The sequence below is a fragment of the Pseudophryne corroboree genome, chromosome 10, assembly GCF_028390025.1.
Source record: "Pseudophryne corroboree isolate aPseCor3 chromosome 10, aPseCor3.hap2, whole genome shotgun sequence".
Lineage (NCBI taxonomy): Eukaryota > Metazoa > Chordata > Amphibia > Anura > Myobatrachidae > Pseudophryne > Pseudophryne corroboree.
The window spans coordinates 169,661,051-169,677,163 of record NC_086453.1 but is presented as its reverse complement, the minus strand read 5'-3'; the positions used below and the strand labels follow the sequence as shown (position 1 = coordinate 169,677,163).

The 16,113-nt window shown below is 46.9% G+C and overlaps 1 protein-coding gene across 9 annotated transcripts in view; it reads right to left on the bottom strand.

The window, feature by feature from the left end:
• The window catches only part of KAZN (kazrin, periplakin interacting protein), an 847,756-nt gene that overhangs the window by 404,650 nt on the left and 426,993 nt on the right, over nt 1-16,113 (bottom strand). The gene's annotated exons all lie outside the window — the stretch shown is intronic.

The following is a 16,113-nucleotide window of genomic DNA, read 5'->3' as shown; positions in this document are numbered from 1 at the left end:
TACCCTGTTTGCTATGGCCATTGAACCCCTTGCATGCCTTCTGCGGGCGAACTCTGAGATTTTTGGTTATAAAGTGGGCACCAGGGAGGAGAAAATAGCTCTGTATGCCGATGATATTCTGCTATTTGTGGATCGCTATGCTGAGTCTATGCCTAAGATTTTAGAAATTATTAATAAGTTCGGGTGTTACTCTGGGCTCCTGATTAACTGGGATAAATCCTCCATTATCCCGTTTCAGGGCGAGGTCCCTGCCTCCCCATTGGTTGCTCTCCCATTAAGATGGGTGAACTCCTTTAAATATCTAGGCATTTGGGTATCTAATGACCCTCACAAATTTACCTCCCTCAATGTCACACCGCAAATAACTTATCTTCGCAATAAAGTGAAGGTCTGGGGGAAATTGCCTCCGACAGTTACAGGGAGGGTTAACATGGTGAAAATGGTCTTTCAGCCCAAACTCCTGTATATTCTACAACAATCCCCTGTATACATCCCTCAGAAGACTTTTAAACAAATTGATGGTTTGCTATCTTCTTTGGTTTGGGCTAGTAAACGGGCACATTTGAAACTTAATACTTTGACCAGGTAAAAAATTTCAGGGGGTTTGGCTCTTCCCCACTTTCGCTTTTATTACTTTGCAGCACAATTAGCACATCTCTGGGAATGGGTTAATGATTCTGACATTTCGAGTCTGCACTCACAGTTGGTAATGCAGGAATACCAAGGTGGTTCCCCATTGAGACTGCTTCTCTGTGGAAACGTCAAAATGTCAACACTACCACTCATAAAACAATATATTAATATTTGGAGGCTGGTGCACCTTATACTGCAAGGACAGGGTATTGACCCTGATACTCCACTGGACAATAAATATGGATTGCCCGAGTTATGTCAGCTTCAAATCAGGGGGGAATGGGAACCATGGGGAGTGATTTCATTGGGACATTTATACACTGATGGGGTTTTTAGATCCTTTCAGTAGCTTCAACATGAATTTAATGTCCCCTCTGCATATTTTTTTCGCTTCCTCCAATTGCGACATGCTATGTCTGCCCAATTCCCTGATGGCCCTCCGGCGCTTACTGATTCCCAGGTCAAATTACTACTGCAAACGGTTGGACCCGCACATTTAGTCTCCAAAATATACGGCCGTTTACTTCAAATGCATCATATAGACCCCCTTGTTTCCCTCAGGACTAAGTGGGAGTCTGATCTGGGTCCATTGTCGGATGACATATGGGAGGGTGCTCTGGGATCGTGCCGGATATCAACTTCATCTGTCCGATATCAGCAAATTCAGTTGTTTGTACTACATAGGGTATATATGACCCCAGTGAGGCTGTCACATATAGGGGGATCCCATAGCTCAAAATGTCCCAAATGTGGTAGTCTGGGAGCAGACTTTTGGCATATGATCTGGCTATGTCCCTTGGTGTCGGCTTTTTGGAAAGAGGTTATGCGTGCTATAGTTGATACAGGTGTCCCCTCTTCCGTACTTACACCTATCTCTTGTATATTAGCGGCTATAGATGAGGAGGTTCTGGATCCACCCGGTCAACGCTATGTTGTGAACCTCTGTGCTTTGGCCAAGGTTTGCATAGCCAGACTGTGGTTGGCTAATGAAGCCCAAGCCCCACAATCCTGGATTTCTCTGGTTAACACCTCTGTTACACATGAAAAATGTGTATTCCTGGCTAGGAATGCGGAAAAAAAGTTTATTGCTATATGGGGAAAGTGGATGAGTTCTCGCTATTTCATTTCACGGATAAGTACTGTTGAGCCCTAGAATTATTTAATCAACTGTTATGAGTGCCTTCTGTGGGAGATCTGTGGGGTGTGTGGCCCACGGCCAGCCGGGTTCAAATGAATGTTAATACCGTGGTAACGTGTACTGCGCTGTGTGTAAAATATATAGTAACACTTGGTCATCAATGCTCTATTGATATATGACTTTGACTGGGATACGTGTCCGCACGTACCGCTATGCTCTTTATATACAACCGTAAGCCTGTTGTTGTTTTTACTTTTTTTTAGTTGTTTTATTTGTTTTATTTTATATTTCAATGTTTGTTATGTATTGCCATTGGCAATGTTTAAATGTTAAATCAATGCAAAACCCAATAAAAATGTATTGAATTTAAAAAAAGTACTCTCTTCTAGTTACATTCAGAGGCATAAAGTACACGTGCATTATTAATGGATGGCTACTACTGAACTACTGATGTAAAAGTAAGCTAGTTCAACAAAAGCAATCTGTTAAGAGTGTTACATTAACACCAGTGTTTCTCAGAAGGAATCGAGTCTTAAAACGGACATTAGCAGGCATACTGGGCACAGTGAGCTTTGGGATTAAAACAAGAATTTACTCACCGGTAATTCTATATCTTGTAGTCCGTAGTGGATGCTGGGAACTCCGTAAGGACCATGGGGAATAGACGGGCTCCGCAGGAACTGGGCACTCTAAAGAAAAGATTAGGTACTATCTGGTGTGCACTGGCTCCTCCCTCTATGCCCTCCTCCAGACCTCAGTTAGGGAAACTGTGCCCGGAAGAGCTGACATTACAAGGAAAGGAAATTTTGAATCCAGGGTAAGACTCATACCAGCCACACCAATCACACCGTACAACTTGTGATAACCTTACCGAGTTAACAGTATGAACAACAACTGAGCCTCACTCAACGGATGGCTCATAACAATAACCTTTAGTTAAGCAATAACTATATACACGTATTGCAGAAAGTCCGCACTTGGGACGGGCGCCCAGCATCCACTACGGACTACGAGAAATAGATTTACCGGTGAGTAAATTCTTATTTTCTCTGACATCCTAGTGGATGCTGGGAACTCCGTAAGGACCAAGGGGATTATACCAAAGCTCCCAAACGGGCGGGAGAGTACGGATGACTCTGCAGCACCGAATGAGCAAACACAAGGTCCTCCTCAGCCAGGGTATCAAACTTGTAGAATTTTGCAAATGTGTTTGAACCCGACCAAGTAGCCGCTCGGCAAAGCTGTAAAGCCGAGACCCCTCGGGCAGCCGCCCAAGAAGAGCCCACCTTCCTTGTGGAATGGGCTTTAACCGATTTTGGATGCGGCAATCCAGCCGCAGAATGAGCCTGCTGAATCGTGCTACAGATCCAGCGAGCACTAGTTTGCTTTGAAGCAGGAGCACCCAGCTTGTTGGGTGCATGCAAGATAAACAGCGAGTCAGTCTTCCTGACTCCAGCCGTTCTGGAAACATATTTTCAAAGCCCTGACTACGTCCAGCAACTTGGAGTCCTCCAAATCCCGAGTAGCCGCAGGCACCACAATAGGTTGGTTCAAATGAAACGATGACACCACCTTTGGGAGAAATTGGGGACGAGTCCTCAATTCTGCCCTGTCCATATGGAAGATCAGATATGGGCTTTTACATGACAAAGCCGCCAACTCCGACACACACCTAGCCGATGCTAAGGCCAACAGCATGACCACTTTCCACGTGAGATACTTTAGTTCCACGGTCTTAAGTGGCTCAAACCAGTGGGATTTCAGGAAATCCAACACAACGTTAAGATCCCAGGGTGCCACTGGTGGCACAAAAGGGGGCTAAATATGCAGCACTCCCTTAACAAATGTCTGAACCTCAGGCAGTGAAGCCAGTTCTTTTTGAAAGAAAATGGATAGGGCCGAAATCTGGACCTTTATAGAACCCAATTTTAGGCCCATAGTCACCCCTGACTGTATCTTGGAACAGACAGGGCCCTTGTTGCAGCAGGTCCTGTCTGAGAGGCAGAGGCCATGGGTCCTCTGTGCGCATTTCTTGCAGTTCCGGGAACCAAGTCATTCTTGGCAAGTCCGGAACAATGAGCATTGTTCTTATTCCTCTCTTTCTTACTATTCTCAGTACTTTTGGTATGAGAGGAAGAGGAGGAAACACATATACCGACTGGTACACCCACGGTGTCACTAGGGCGTCCACAGCTATCGCCTGAGGGTCCCTTGACCTGGCGCAATATCTTTTTAGCTTTTTGTTGAGGCGGGACGCCATCATGTCCACCTGTGGCAGTTCCCATCGGTTTGCAATCAGTTGGAAGACTTCTTGATGAAGTCCCCATTCTCCCGGGTGGAGGTCGTGTCTGCTGAGGAAGTCTGCTTCCCAGTTGTCCACTCCCGGAATGAACACTGCTGACAGTGCTTGCACATGATTCTCCGCCCATTGCAGAATCTTTGTGGCTTCCGCCATTGCCACCCTGCTTCTTGTGCCGCCCTGGCGGTTTACATGAGCGACTGCCGTGATGTTGTCTGACTGAATCAGCACTGGCCGGATTTGAAGCAGGGGCTCTGCTTGACTCAAGGCGTTGTATACGGCCCTTAATTCCAGTATATTTATGTGTAGAGAAGTCTCCGGACTTGACCACAGCCCTTGGACATTTCTTCCCTGAGTGACTGCCCCCCATCCTCGGAGGCTTGCATCCGTGGTCACCAGGACCCAGTCCTGAATGCCGAACCTGCGGCCCTCGAGAAGGTGAGCACTCTGCAGCCACCACAGAAGAGACACCCTGGCCCTCGGGGACAGGGTGATCAGCCGATGCATCTGAAGATGCGATCCGGACCACTTGTCCAACAGATCCCACTGAAAAATTCTTGCATGGAACCTGCCGAAGGGAATGGCTTCGTATGAAGCCACCATCTTTCCCAGGACTCGCGTGCAGTGATGCACAGATACCTGTTTTGGTTTCAGGAGGTCCCTGACCAGAGATGCTAATTCCTGGGCTTTCTCCACCGGGAGAAACACCTTCTTCTGTTCTGTGTCCAGAATCATGCCCAGGAAAAGCAGACGCGTCGTAGGAATCAGCTGTGACTTTGGAACATTCAGAATCCAGCCGTGCTGTAGTAACACTTCCTGAGAGAGTGCTACGCTGAACAACAACTGCTCCCTGGACCTCGCCTTTATGAGGAGATCGTCCAAGTACGGGATAATGATAACTCCCTTCTGCCGAAGGAGTATCATCATTTCGGCCATTACCTTTGTAAATATTCTCGGTGCCGTGGACAGGCCAAACGGCAACGTCTGGAATTGGTAATGACAGTCCTGTACCAAAAATCTGAGGTACTCCTGGTGAGGTGGGTAAATGGGGACATGCAAGTAAGCATCTTTGATGTCCAGCGATACCATAAAATCCCCCTCTTCCAGGCTTGCAATAACCGCTCTGAGCGATTCCATTTTGAACTTGAATTTCTTTATATAAGTGTTCAAGGACTTTAAATTCAGAATGGGTCTCACCGAACCGTCCGGTTTCAGTACCACAAACATTGTGAAATAGTAACCCCTTCCCTGTTGAAGGAGGGGGACCCTGACAATCACTTGCTGGAGGTAGAGCTTGTGAATTGCCGCCAGCACTACCTCTCTTTCCATGGGGGAAGCTGGCAAGGCTGATTTGAGGTAACGGCGGGGGGGAGTCGCTTCAATTCCAGCTTGTATCCCTGAGATACAATTTGTATAGCCCAGAGATCCACCTGTGAGCTAACCCACTGGCTGCAGAAGTTTCGGAGACGGGCCCCCACCGCACCTGGCTCCGCCTGTGGAGCCCCAACGTCATGCGGTGGACTTAGTGGAAGCAGGGGAGAACTTTTGTTCCTGGGAACTGGCTGCATGGTGCAGCTTCTTACCTCTACCCCTGCCTCTGGCAAGAAAGGATGCGCCCCTGACCCTCTTGCCTTTTTGGGAACGAAAGGACTGCATTTGATAATACAGTGCTTTCTTAGGCTGTGAGGAAACCTGAGGCAAGAAAGTCGACTTTCCAGCTGTCGCCGTAGACACGAGGTCCGACAGACCGTCCCCAAACAATTCCTCACCCTTATAAGGCAAAACCTCCATGTGTTTTTTAGAATCAGCATATCCTGTCCATTGCAGAGTCCATAAGACCCTCCTGGCAGAAATGGACATAGCATTAATTCTAGAGCCCAGCAGGCAAATGTCCCCCTGAGCATCCCGCATATATAAGACGACGTCTTTGATATGGCCCAGGGTTAGCAAAACAGTATCTCTGTCGAGGGAATCTATGTCGTCTAACAGAGTATCTGTCCACGCTGCTACAGCACTACACATCCAGGCTGAAGCAATAGAAGGTCTCAGTAGAGTACCAGAGTATGTATACACTGACTTCAGGATAGCTTCCTGCTTTCTATCCGCAGGCTCCTTAAGGGCGGCCGTATCCTGAGACGGCAGGGCAACCTTTTTAGATAAGCGTGTCAGCGCCTTGTCCACCCTAGGGGATGTCTCCCAACGTAACCTGTCCGTTGGCGGGAAAGGGTACGTCATCAGTAACCTCTTAGAAATCACTAATTTCTTATCAGGGGAACTCCACGCTTCTTCACACAATTCATTTAATTCATCAGATGGGGGAAAAGTCACTGGTTGCTTTTTCTCCCCAAACATATAAACCCTCTTGGTATTAACAGGGTTACTCTCAGAAATGTGTAATACATATTTCATTGCAATAATCATGTATCGGATGGCCTTGGTCATTTAGACTGTAAATGTGCCTCATCATCGTCGACACTGGAGTCGGACTCCGTGTCGGCATGTGTGTCAACCATCTGAGATAGAGGGCGTTTATGAGCCCCTGATGGTTTCTGAGTCGCCTGGGCAGGTGCGGGCTGAGACCCCGGCTGTCCCAAGGCTACAGCGTCATCAAACCTTTTATGTAAGGAGTTTACATTGTCATTTAAGACCTTCCACATATCCATCCAATCAGGTGTCGGCCCCGACGGGGGCGACACCACACTAATCTGCCCTTGCTCCGCCTCCACGTAACCTTCCTCATCAAACATGTCGACACAGCCGTACCGACACACCGCGCACACACACAGGGGATGCTCAGACTGAGGACAGGACCCCACAAAGTCCTTTGGGGAGACAGAGAGAGAGTATGCCAGCACACACCACAGCGCTATATTTATATATTTTCACTGCTAATAAGTGATTTACCCAATAGCTGCTTTTTTTGTATTATGTGCGCCTAAATTTATGTGCCCCCCCCTCTCTTTTTAACCCGTCTTGTACCTGGATACTGCAGGGGAGAGCCTGGGGAGCTGCGCTTCCAGCAGAGCTGTGAAGAGAAAATGGCGCTGGTGTGCTGAGGAAGAAGGCCCCGCCCCCTCAGTGGCGGGCTTCTGTCCCGCTTTCCATGTAAAAAATGGCGGAGGTTTTTACATATATACAGTGCTAGACTGTATATATGTATTTTTTAATGCCAAAGATACTTCAATTGCAGCCCAGGGCGCCCCCCCCCCCCTCCCAGCGCCCTGCACCCTACAGTGACCGGAGTGTGTAAGTGTGCTGGGAGCAATGGCGCACAGCTGCGGTGCTGTGCGCTACCTTAATGAAGACAGGAGTCTTCAGCCGCCAATTTCGTCGTCTTCAAGCTTCTGTTCTTCTGGCTCTGCAAGGGGGACGGCGGCGCGGCTCCGGGAACGGACGATCGAGGACAGGTGCCTGTGTTCGAACCCTCTGGAGCTAATGGTGTCCAGTAGCCTAAGAAGCACAAACTAGCTGCAAGCAGGTAGGTTTGCTTCTCTCCCCTTAGTCCCACGTAGCAGTGAGTCTGTTGCCAGCAGAAGCTCACTGAAAATAAAAAACCTAATAAATACTTTCTTTACTAGTAAGCTCAGGAGAGCCCACTAGGAGCACCCAGCTCTGGCCGGGCACAGATTCTAACTGAGGTCTGGAGGAGGGGCATAGAGGGAGGAGCCAGTGCACACCAGATAGTACCTAATCTCCTGCGGAGCCCGTCTATTCCCCATGGTCCTTACGGAGTTCCCAGCATCCACTAGGATGTCAGAGTGATTATCTAGAAGGAAATAGACCCACAAGGGACAGACTATTATGAGACAGTATTGTTGCCTGCAAAGGAGAGAACTTATAAAATCCAGAGAGGACCTATTGAGTTTTAAACCTTCAGCTGCGGCATCCACCACAGACTCAGTAGCTGCTTCCAGGAGAAAGCATTTCAGGTTTAGTGCACCTAAAAATCACTCAGCTAGATAAGAAGGGCAAAAGGTTCATTGGGGTGCCAATTGTTTTAATATTTTAAACTGTAATTATATACATATTTTGAAAGTGATTGTTTATGTTATGCAAGTTAGTGAGATAATCGTTTACAGCGGAGAAAGATTCACTAAGGCATCCCGGGGAAATAAAACATATTCCGCTGAATTGTGTCCCTAATGTCTGTATGTACTGTATTTTAATCTCATTTGCATTGTATTGTAAGGAACAGTAAAAGCTTAGTGTTACAGGCACCTATTATACAGTGGTTCAGTGGGTGTCACATAGGCATAGGTGAATAATTAGTACCTTAGTCAGTTTGATACCATCTGTGCATAAACAAGGATATCCCTAAAACCTGGACTTTTGGGGGGCCTTGAGGACCACGTTTGGGAACCTTTGCCTTAGAGCAGGGGTGGGGAACCTCAGGCCCGAGGGCCATATAAGGCCCCCAGAGCCACTTGATCCGGCCCGGCCAGGCTCACCTAGCCGGGCGACCGCTGAGATTTTGTTACTAGTGGGCGCCCAGCTTCTTACCCTCAGTAGCAGCCGGAGGCAGGAGCTCACTCCTGAGCTCCGGCAGTGTGCATGTGCGATTTTATGGGAGAGATATCATGACTTCTTTCCCATAGTTCTGAGGAGAGAGCGGCCAGGCGGAGGGCGACGGTCCGGAAGCAGGAGCGGGGCTGGTGAGTATTGTGTTTTTTTCTTCTTTTAATGTGTGTGTGTAAGCGTCGCTACTAGGGGGCATAACAACTGACTGGTGGCATATCTAATGGGGCATAACAAGTGACGGGGCATATCTAATGGGGCATAACTACTGACTAGGGGCACAGCTACTGGGGCATATCTGAGGGCAGGCTCATTTTTAAGTTGATCATTTTTGTATGGCCCCCGAAGGATTTTATAAATATCCAAATGGCCCTTGGTAGAAAAAAGGTTCCCCACCCCTGCCTTAGAGGATAGTATATATTATAACCACAAGAGTGTACTGGACAGACATGTTACTTTTTTCAGTTTTGTTTTTTACAGTTATGATCTATATCATTTGACACTTTATCCATTATTCTGATGAGTTGTATTTTCTATTATATTTTTATTCATGAAGTGCCAACAAATTCTACAAAACAGAAAAAAAAAACAAATAGAGAATGTGAGGGCCCTGCTGACAAGTGCACATAATCTGTAGCTAAAGTCAGGATATGTCAGTAAATAATTAGGAATACAAGCTATTTAACATATTATTCCAGTCTAAATATAAATTAAAAATCAAAACTCTTTTCCCATTACACTCTCCACAAAACATACACAGTATTTTAAGGCAGCCATATTCTATAAATGTCCCAAAAAATGGTGAATATTTTTATCAGATACACACATTAATTAATTTTAAATACCAAGTGCCAAATGAGTAGAAAATAAGAATTTACTTACCGATAATTCTATTTCTCGGAGTCCGTAGTGGATGCTGGGGTTCCTGAAAGGACCATGGGGAATAGCGGCTCCGCAGGAGACAGGGCACAAAAAGTAAAGCTTTACGATCAGGTGGTGTGTACTGGCTCCTCCCCCCATGACCCTCCTCCAAGCCTCAGTTAGGTACTGTGCCCGGACGAGCGTACACAATAAGGAAGGATTTATGAATCCCGGGTAAGACTCATACCAGCCACACCAATCACACCGTACAACCTGTGATCTAAACCCAGTTAACAGTATGATAACAGCGGAGCCTCTGAAAAGATGGCTCACAACAATAATAACCCGATTTTTGTAACTATTTACAAGTAATGCAGATAATCCGCACTTGGGATGGGCGCCCAGCATCCACTACGGACTCCGAGAAATAGAATTATCGGTAAGTAAATTCTTATTTTCTCTATCGTCCTAGTGGATGCTGGGGTTCCTGAAAGGACCATGGGGATTATACCAAAGCTCCCAAACGGGCGGGAGAGTGCGGATGACTCTGCAGCACCGAATGAGAGAACTCCAGGTCCTCCTTAGCCAGGGTATCAAATTTGTAGAATTTTACAAACGTGTTCTCCCCCGACCACGTAGCCGCTCGGCAGAGTTGTAATGCCGAGACCCCTCGGGCAGCCGCCCAAGAAGAACCCACCTTCCTTGTGGAGTGGGCTTTTACCGATTTTGGCTGTGGCAGGCCTGCCACAGAATGTGCAAGCTGAATCGTACTACAAATCCAGCGAAACTTGTTGGGAGCATATAGTATAAACAGCGAGTCAGATTTCCTGACTCCAGCTGTCCTTGAAATGTATATTTTTAAAGCTCTGACAACGTCCAACAACTTGGAGTCCTCCAAGTCGCTTGTAGCCGCAGGCACTACAATAGGTTGGTTCAGATGAAATGCTGACACCACCTTAGGGAGAAAATGCGGACGAGTCCGCAGTTCTGCCCTGTCCGAATGGAAAATCAGATATGGGCTTTTGTAAGATAAAGCTGCCAGTTCTGACACTCTCCTGGCCGAAGCCAGGGCTAGTAGCATGGTCACTTTCCATGTGAGATATTTCAAATCCACAGTTTTTAGTGGTTCAAACCAATGAGATTTGAGAAAGTCCAAAACAACATTGAGATCCCACGGTGCCACTGGAGGCACCACAGGGGGCTGTATATGCAGCACTCCCTTAACAAAAGTCTGGACTTCAGGAACTGAAGCCAATTCTTTTTGGAAGAAAATCGACAGGGCCGAAATTTGAACCTTAATAGATCCCAATTTGAGACCCATAGACAATCCTGATTGCAGGAAATGTAGGAATCTACCCAGTTGAAATTCCTCCGTCGGAGCACTCCGATCCTCGCACCACGCAACATATTTTCGCCAAATGCGGTGATAATGTTGCGCGGTTACTTCCTTCCTTGCTTTAATCAAAGTAGGAATGACTTCTTCCGGCATGCCTTTTTCCTTTAGGATCCGGCGTTCAACCGCCATGCCGTCAAACGCAGCCGCGGTAAGTCTTGAAACAGACAGGGACCCTGCTGAAGCAAGTCCCTTCTCAGAGGTAGAGGCCACGGATCTTCCGTGATCATCTCTTGAAGTTCCGGGTACCAAGTCCTTCTTGGCCAATCCGGAACCACTAGTATCGTTCTTACGCCTCTTTGCCGTATAATTCTCAATACTTTTGGTATGAGAGGCAGAGGAGGAAACACATACACCGACTGGTACACCCAAGGCGTTACCAGCGCGTCCACAGCTATTGCCTGCGGATCTCTTGACCTGGCGCAATACCTGTCCAGTTTTTTGTTGAGGCGAGACGCCATCATGTCCACCATTGGTCTTTCCCAACGGGTTACCAGCATGTGGAAAACTTCTGGATGAAGTCCCCACTCTCCCGGGTGAAGGTCGTGTCTGCTGAGGAAGTCTGCTTCCCAGTTGTCCACTCCCGGGATGAACACTGCTGACAGTGCTATCACATGATTCTCTGCCCAGCGAAGAATCCTTGCAGCTTCTGCCATTGCACTCCTGCTTCTTGTGCCGCCCTGTCTGTTCACATGGGCGACTGCCGTGATGTTGTCCGACTGGATCAACACCGGTTTTCCTTGAAGCAGAGGTTCTGCCTGGCTTAGAGCATTGTAGATTGCTCTTAGTTCCAGAATGTTTATGTGAAGAGACGTTTCCAGGCTCGACCACACGCCCTGGAAGTTTCTTCCTTGTGTGACTGCTCCCCAGCCTCTCAGGCTGGCGTCCGTGGTCACCAGGATCCAATCCTGTATGCCGAATCTGCGGCCCTCCAATAGATGAGCACTCTGCAACCACCACAGAAGAGATACCCTTGTCCTTGGAGACAGGGTTATCCGCTGGTGCATCTGAAGATGCGACCCTGACCATTTGTCCAACAGATCCCTCTGGAAAATTCTTGCGTGGAATCTGCCGAATGGAATTGCTTCGTAAGAAGCCACCATTTTTCCCAGGACTCTTGTGCATTGATGTACAGACACTTTTCCTGGTTTTAGGAGGTTCCTGACAAGCTCGGATAACTCCTTGGCTTTTTCCTCCGGGAGAAAAACCTTTTTCTGAACCGTGTCCAGAATCATCCCTAGGAACAGCAGACGTGTTGTCGGAATTAACTGGGATTTTGGAATATTCAGAATCCACCCGTGCTGTTTTAGCACTTCTTGAGACAGTGCTAATCCCATCTCTAGCTGTTCTCTGGACCTTGCCCTTATTAGGAGATCGTCCAAGTATGGGATAATTAATACGCCTTTTCTTCGAAGAAGAATCATCATCTCGGCCATTACCTTGGTAAAGACCCGAGGTGCCGTGGACAATCCGAACGGCAGCGTCTGAAACTGATAGTGACAGTTCTGTACGACGAACCTGAGGTACCCCTGGTGTGAGGGGTAAATTGGAACGTGGAGATACGCATCCTTGATGTCCAAGGATACCATAAAGTCCCCTTCTTCCAGGTTCGCTATCACTGCTCTGAGTGACTCCATCTTGAACTTGAACTTCTTTATGTACAGGTTCAAGGATTTCAGATTTAGAATAGGTCTTACCGAGCCATCCGGCTTCGGTACCACAAATAGAGTGGAATAATACCCCTTTCCTTGTTGTAAAAGGGGTACCTTGACTATCACCTGCTGAGAGTACAGCTTGTGAATGGCTTCCAAGACCGTCACCCTGTCGGAGGGGGACGTTGGTAAAGCAGACTTCAGGAAACGGCGAGGTGGATCCGTCTCTAGTTCCAACCTGTACCCCTGAGATATTATCTGCAGGATCCAGGGATCTACCTGCGAGTGAGCCCACTGCGCGCTGAAATTCTTGAGACGACCCCCCACCGCCCCCGAGTCCGCTTGAGAAGCCCCAGCGTCATGCTGAGGCTTTTGTAGAAGCGGGGGAGGGCTTCTGTTCCTGGGAAGGAGCTGCCTGTTGCTGTCTCTTCCCCCTTCCTCTGCCTCGTGGCAGATATGAATATCCCTTTGCTCTCTTGTTTTTAAAGGAACGAAAGGGCTGCGGTTGAAAAGTCGGTGTCTTTTTCTGTTGGGGAGTGACTTGAGGTAAAAAGGTGGATTTCCCGGCTGTAGCCGTGGCCACCAAATCCGATAGACCGACACCAAATAACTCCTCCCCTTTATACGGCAAAACTTCCATATGCCGTTTTGAGTCCGCATCGCCTGACCACTGTCGCGTCCATAAACTTCTTCTGGCCGAAATGGACATAGCACTTACCCGTGATGCCAGTGTGCAGATATCCCTCTGTGCATCACGCATATAAAGAAATGCATCCTTTATTTGCTCTAAAGACAGTAAAACATTGTCCCTATCCAGGGTATCAATATTTTCAATCAGGGACTCTGACCAAGCTACCCCAGCACTGCACATCCAGGCTGTCGCTATAGCTGGTCGTAGTATAACACCTGTATGTGTGTATATACTTTTTTGGATATTTTCCATCCTCCTATTATGTAACGCCTCCTTCATTGCCAAAATCATATAACGTGTGGCCCTACTAGAAAATACGGTTGATTCGTCACCGTCGCCACTGGAATCAGTGCCTGTGTCTGGGTCTGTGTCGACCGACTGAGGCAAAGGGCGTTTTACAGCCCCTGACGGTGTTTGAGGCGCCTGGACAGGCACTAATTGATTGTCCGGCCGTCTCATGTCGTCAAACGACTGCTTTAGCGTGTTGACACTATCCCGTAATTAAATAAATAAAGGCATCCATTCTGGTGTCGACCCCCTAGGAGGTGACATCCCCATATTTGGCAATTGCTCCGCCTCCACACCAATATCGTCCTCATACATGTCGACACACACGTACCGACACACAGCAGACACACAGGGAATGCTCTTAACGAAGACAGGACCCCACTAGCCCTTTGGGGAGACAGAGGGAGAGTTTGCCAGCACACACCAAAAGCGCTATATATGACAGGGATAGCCTTATAATAAGTGCTCCCTGTATAGCTGCTTTAATAATATAGTTTTGCCACAATTTTGCCCCCCCTCTCTTGTTTTACCCTGTTTCTGTAGTGCAGTGCAGGGGAGAGCCTGGGAGCCTTCCTGACCAGCGGAGCTGTGTGAGGAAAATGGCGCTGTGTGCTGAGGAGATAGGCCCCGCCCCTTTTTCGGCGGGCTCGTCTCCCGCTCTTTAGTGGATTCTGGCAGGGGTTAAATATCTCCATATAGCCCCCGGAGCTATATGTGAGGTATTTTTAGCCAAAAAAGGTTTTCATTTGCCTCCCAGGGCGCCCCCCTCCCAGCGCCCTGCACCCTCAGTGACTGCCGTGTGAAGTGTGCTGAGAGGAAAATGGCGCACAGCTGCAGTGCTGTGCGCTACCTTAAGAAGACTGAGGAGTCTTCTGCCGCCGATTCTGGACCTCTTCTCGTTTCAGCATCTGCAAGGGGGCCGGCGGCGAGGCTCCGGTGACCATCCAGGCTGTACCTGTGATCGTCCCTCTGGAGCTAATGTCCAGTAGCCAAGAAGCCAATCCATCCTGCACGCAGGTGAGTTCACTTCTTCTTCCCTAAGTCCCTCGTTGCAGTGATCCTGTTGCCAGCAGGACTCACTGTAAAATAAAAAACCTAAGCTAAACTTTTCTAAGCAGCTCTTTAGGAGAGCCACTTAGATTGCACCCTTAACGGCCGGGCACAAAAATCTAACTGAGGCTTGGAGGAGGGTCATGGGGGGAGGAGCCAGTACACACCACCTGATCGTAAAGCTTTACTTTTTGTGCCCTGTCTCCTGCGGAGCCGCTATTCCCCATGGTCCTTTCAGGAACCCCAGCATCCACTAGGACGATAGAGAAATTACTTTGGGTAACGAGTGTGACCTATCAATAAAATGTGTAAGCCTACAATACGTAAGCGGTGTATTATTCACAGTAAAGAGGCCACTATCATGGCTACATGCAGCTTTTCTGACTGCAGCTCAATGAAACTAAAGACAAAGTGGTTGTGTACGAAGCAGAATAATCCTGAATCCAAACAAGAAGCGGCTATTAAGGGGATGGGACTGACCTCTGCAACTGAAACCCTAACAACTGACACACAGTTTAATAAGTGAGAAAACATGTAAGAACCATATGGAAAAGGTATTAATCAGAATACAAGTAATACCACTTTACATATAATTTATAAGACACAATTTATAACTCAATGCATGGAGGTGCAGTAGGCTGCTGAAAACCTCCCAAAACAATGTAACTTGGAATGGTAAAAAAATTGTATTCTTAGGTTAAAAAGAAACATTGTTTCAGATAGAGTTTCACTCCAACTCCATCCATCTGGCATAGGATTCTGGAATTATAGAATATTTATAAACCATTATAGAATGAAGAATAATTTCCCCATTTATGTACACTTATTTTCAGATTTATTTTCCTGTGGCAAACCATTTTAGGCAATAAGTAGCGTCCTATGAGGTCTATCAATAGGCTTAGCGACAGAGGGATAGACTTGTTAATGCATGGTATGTCAATGTTCAGTAACTTTGACCAATGTATTTAAAGCAGCACTGAAATAAATGGTAAACCAGCCTGGTTTGGAATTTATTTCTATTGCAGTTTTAAATCCATCCATCAAAGCATATCATCAACAGATTTGGTAAAACGTGCACTACCTCATGAATTCTTAAGTGCATGCTTTCCTATGATCACATCTTAAATGCTTTTTAATGTTTACACGACCAAGATTTTTGCATGCATGTTTGAAAATGTCGGTAGCAGATATTTTATAGGCGATTCCATTCATATTTGTAGCTTTACAGTACGCCTTCAAAGGGTCCTAAATGGTTAAATTATAAAAAACAAACATGTTTGTTCATTTACAAATAATTTTAAAGCAACATGTCTGTGTAGAGTTGTTGGAGAGTGATTTGTTGCTTAGTAATAAAGAATAGGTAATGGCACTCAAAAATGGTGTTGCCTTATTTACATCATTATGCAGAGTACTAGAACCAACTAGAGTAAGTGGTACTAGGATGTCAGTCTATTGAAACATCAGAAATAAGATAACTACTGTAACCAAAGAACAAATCAATGCAATTTCTAGTTAAAAAGGTAACTGGTGATAATTCCATAGGCCAAAACATTTTCTTAGCACATAATGTAAACAGTATCCGGTCTACAGATC